The sequence below is a fragment of the Capsicum annuum genome, chromosome 6 (genome assembly GCF_002878395.1).
Source record: "Capsicum annuum cultivar UCD-10X-F1 chromosome 6, UCD10Xv1.1, whole genome shotgun sequence".
In the NCBI taxonomy this organism is placed as follows: domain Eukaryota; kingdom Viridiplantae; phylum Streptophyta; class Magnoliopsida; order Solanales; family Solanaceae; genus Capsicum; species Capsicum annuum.
In genome coordinates, this window is record NC_061116.1 from 27,908,506 (window position 1) to 27,913,668 (window position 5,163).

At 29.9% G+C, this 5,163-nt stretch overlaps 1 long non-coding RNA gene across 1 annotated transcript; it reads left to right on the top strand.

Annotated features, from left to right (window-relative positions):
* The first annotated feature begins 303 nt into the window (after window positions 1–303).
* On the top strand, window positions 304–3,858 carry LOC124899413. Its single transcript, XR_007056886.1, has 3 exons — window positions 304–579; window positions 1,083–1,146; window positions 3,160–3,858. It is a non-coding gene; the product is annotated as an uncharacterized LOC124899413 (long non-coding RNA).
* The last annotated feature ends 1,305 nt before the right edge of the window (window positions 3,859–5,163 follow it).

Genomic DNA, 5,163 nt, shown 5'->3' on the forward strand with positions numbered 1-5,163 from the left:
TTTGGGAAATAAGCAATCCCAAACAGACACTAATACATGAAAAAATAAGGATGTATACAATGATCTACAGTGAATATACATGAAATACAGGTGATATACGAGGAAAAGAGTGCTAATATTCTGTTGGAGGATCAAAAGAGGTGTATATGACTGATTTTCAGTCATGTATACACCAATCTATATATATATATATATATATATAAGAGAAATATAGGATTGCTTATGTGGCATACTTCTAAGGCATCATTCTTATTTATCTTTTTTGTGATTTTTTGAGCTTTTTAAATCATTTTAATTATAATTTTTTATTTTAGTCATTTAATTAATTACCCAATCTACATAGCAAGGAAAACATTAAATCCTCGGTTAAAACAAACCATCTGACTTCCCCTCTTCTTTCACTAATTACTTCAACTTTTTTCTAAAAAAAAAAAACTACAATCAAATTATACCACGAAAAGTTTCTACAATCTACTTTGAGGAATAACGACGGAAAAGAAATCAACCTGTGCTCGAGTCTAACGAATTTGTACGCGAAATCGAAGAGGAATGAAGAAGCTGGAGCATTTGAAGGGCTAAGTATTTTCCATTTTTTTATTGTTGTTGTTGTTGCATTTTAAGAGAGTGAGAGGGGAGAAGCCTAGGTAAATCTTTATGGTGGGTTAGAGCTTATTTTTTCTTTGTTTATTATTTTATCCAAGTAAATAATCCTTTTTCTTTATTTGTTTTTTTTGTTTTTGTTTTGATAGGTCGTTTAGGATTTATAATATAGCGACATCATATGCTTATGAAGAAATCAGTAGAGGAGAAGAAATGTATTCTCTTTGAGAAATATAAGAGGATATTAAATTTTATGTTTCTTTTTTGGTGTTTGTTTTCATATATATCTGACATATATTTCTTCGTTTCTTTATTTGATAATGTTTAATTTGTCTTTTCCAACTTTCTTTGTAACAAAGCGAGTTTCAACTGCACTAATCTGAGAAAGAGAAGAATTATGATTGGAAATATACCTGATTGTTTTTTTGATAATGTCAATATTGATGGACCGACTAATCTTTTGGTCACACCTATTTTAACAGATCCCTATCGGTTTACTATGACTTATGCTTACTGGAAAGATGATAAACACAATGAACAAGTCGTGTAAGTATTCAATATTGTTCTAATTTCGAGCATTTAGTTGTATGGCGAAGCCTTATTATTTTCCGATTATACAAATTATTGCAAGTGTTTGATTATTATTTTCAGGTTCTACGTTTTATTTTGGAAGAATTCATTTGGTGGTGATATAATGATTGCTGGTTTAGAAAAGTGTACAAGGTTTATTGCAAGTTTTAAATTTACGGAAGATGAATAGCTTTTATCAGGTCTCATTGCTCCAGTCATAGAGGTAAAAAAAATTATGCAATAGTAATGATTTGTATTCCTAATGTGCCAAAGTTCAAGTTATGGAAAGTGCGAGGTGGTTATATCACTTTTATCATTGGTTGATTTCTGAGTTTAAAACTTATGCCAGGGATATAGGTGGATGGGATAGCCAAAAAACTTTGTATAGACGAGTATTTAAGTTCGTAGCTATTATAAGTTTTTGTATATTACAAGTTTTTGTATATATAGTTTCATATAGACTTGTGTTCCCTGAATATCTTGAGTGATTAAGTTACGTCCTATAATTGAGAAATATTATGTTCTGATGCATTTACAGAGATTTCGTGTTGAAAGAAGATGACTTTGTTAAATTTTCTGGTGTAAAGGGAGATATTGTTGGAATTACTGGATGTCTAGGTGTAGGATGCTTATTTTTGGTTAGTTTCATGAAAAATGTTCTCTGCGTTACTGTTGGTCTTGGAGGTAAAAAATCAAATCTTATTAGAACAGACAACTTATTCTTACTATCAATCCATCACGTACTTAAACACCATATATTAATGTAGAGAAAAATAACTGACAACATAATGTGCATGTATTTTATTGGATTGATGTACTACAATAGATTGAATGTTTAAGATTTTCATGTGGAGTTATGGTCATATTTAATACATAATAGCTATTCAACTATCTGAATGAAGGGTATCATTGATTTGTCATGTCTCTCCTAGCGGTAAATTGCATCCATGTTCTTTCATCTTTAAACTACTTACTACATGCATTGTAATGAATATGTCAAGTTGTTACGACAATCAACATTGTAGGAGTTGCAATAAAATGTTGTAAAACATGGTGAAAATAAAAAGAATTTGACCTTTACAATATTTGTTTTGCTCGGTAGGGGCTCAAGTTAGGTTATGCAGTTGTAGCAGTTTTCCGTGGCTGAAGATCACAACTTGATTCCTACTTTTATGGGGGGGGGGGGGGATAAGTAGATCATTTCTTGATTTTTGGCTCTTAAATTCTAATTTGAGTTTAAATTTATTTAATGTTATTTTTAAGACCACATAATATTTTTCAAAGAGGAAGTTGATCACATATTTGAGATGGGGTATGGTTAATTATCTTCTCATAGTTGATTTTCAAGAGGCATAATCTAAAGGAATATTTGATACAGATTCAAATCAAAAAAATACTCTCCTTTTCTCCCATTAATTTGTGGTCTAAAAAACACATCATTAGCATTTTGTTTAATTCTTATCTCCTCTGATTCTTTCTGGAAAAATAAAATGACACATTGTAAGTTGATTACAACCATAAAAACATAAGCAGTCAACTCAAGATTGTCATTGAATCTTATAGATGTAACATACAATTTGTCCTCCATTTTGCATTTACTTTCTATCGTGTATGAACTTTAAAAATCAATGATTGTTTGCATTATACTACATTACTCTTATGATCTGTTGTTTTCTAAGATTTTCTAAAAGAAAGCGTCAAGAAAAGAATATCTAACGCAATTGCCCAGGGCATAGGTACTTCTTACTTCACTTGTTAGCTCTACATAACTGTAATGTTCTTAATTCATCAAATAAATCACATTAAGTTATTTTGTTTATGAATTGAGCAACAATTTAGCCCACAACTTTGTATGTTGGAGGGGATTGTAAGTTGAACAATATTCATTGAAAAAATGTTAATGTATATAGGTCAAATGTTACTTTTATAGCCTTGAAAGTATCCTTCAAGACTATTAACGAAATTTTTTGACTTTTCTATTATCAGCAGTATTTCTAGATGGAAGCTCATCAACGTATCAATTCGATAGGGGATATGATAACGGAGTTAGCAGCTGGATTATCTACTTGGATGTTAGTTTCTACAGATAATTGATTTTCATATTAAACATAACTAAGTCATCAAATTATCTCCGAAGAAATTTCATATTTATAAGAGGGCAACTGGTGTGGAAGTATCCCAGATTGTCTTAATCGTTCATTTAAGTTCTTAGGTTCTATCAAGAAGATGAAAGAACCATCTATTATATTATCTTCAAGAAATTTTAGATTCCGCAACTCTTGCAGCTGCAAGTGCCGGAAGCTTAGAGAAGTTTATGGATCTAGCACTCAAGTAAGTCAAAGAATGAGTGAAGTGGTAAAAGAGTGAAAATATTGTGAAGATGGCAAGGTTGAATGTAGGCAGACTTTGTATCTTCTACAACAGCCAATGAAGGACCAAACAAGGGCATGAACCATCCTTATACTAATGAAAGTCTCTTTGGCTATAGTAGGGGTATATCCTCCATCAAAGAAAGAGCCCAAGTAACATTAGTATTTCGGTGGAATTAGATGGCACATAATATACTTTGACAGAATGATTTAATTAATTGTGGTCGGGTTAATTATTGTAATATAGAGAAAAAAGACCCAAAGGTCCAACAACACAATTAGAGAACACTGAAATTTTCTGAGAACAATTATGTTTACTTTCGACAAAAAGTGTATAAAATTTTTCTGATATCAATTATGATGGTCATTTGTATAACAGATTTTGGTGTATTTTCATCCTAATAAAAAATGTGCATTCAATGTTGCAACTATGACTAAGTTTCTACAAACTGTTTATGAAAAATTGACATGAGATCAATTTTACGTCGTTATTTTTCTTCTGTAGCTTGTGATGATACAAGGAAGAGTAAAAGATCACATAAATTTGTTTTTAATTGATTGTAAACTCTCTATATAGATATAGATACATACATGTATATATAAAGTTGAAACATAGACTCGGTGACATGGTGCTCTCTAAATCATAATATATATATATATATATATATATATATATATATATATATGTAGAGAGAGAGAGAGAGAGATATGTTGATGTGGCACACTTCTTCTTTTTTAATTTTTTTGCATTGTTTTTTTCTCCATTCTTTTTTTCCCTCATTTTTTTGGATTTATTTTCAAATATTTTATTGTTAAAAATTATTTTTATAACTCACACTTCTTTATCCTCAGAAATTATACTCTTAATTAGCATTAATAATATTCATAACTTCAATCCTTTTACATTCATAATCCCAACAATTCAATTTTGCATTAAAATTCCAAGCTATAAGCTATTATATTTATATATAATTATTATATATATTAATGGAGAATTGAAAGGCCACCCCAATAGTGCTTTCTCTCATTTCTTAATTCTTTTTTGTTACTCTTTTTCAAGTTTTCAGACTCTCATGCTTCTTCACAAATAGTGTTTCTATCGTTTATGTTGCTTATTTAATTAGTAAAATAAGTTTTCACTAGAAAATTTATAACAAAAATTATTTAGTCGTTTTATCTAATCTTCAAAGAATAATCGAGAAGTAGAGGAGCAGTCAGAAGAATAAAATAAAAATACTAAAATACCCACACTTTTGATTTAAATAACTTTAAATAGAAATCTGTCCAACTTTTAATGCAGAACATACAATAATTTATGTTGTGGTCGTCCTAACTCTTCATACTTTTATATAGCAATAAAATATGGTATGCTAGAAGTGTGTTTTGACCTTTCATTTGTTAGAGTTTAATGTGATTAATTTTCTATGACCAGAAAAAATCTAATTTAGTAATATTAAATAGTTTTTTATGATCGCGCGAAGCGCGATTAAATTACCTAGTTATATAGAAAAACGTGAAGAAAGTTATGATATACAACTGATATACACAGCTAAAAGGGGCTGAAAAAGCTTTAATAAATAGGCCCAAAGGGCTGGCCAGATTTGAAATGGGCTAGGAAGGGCCC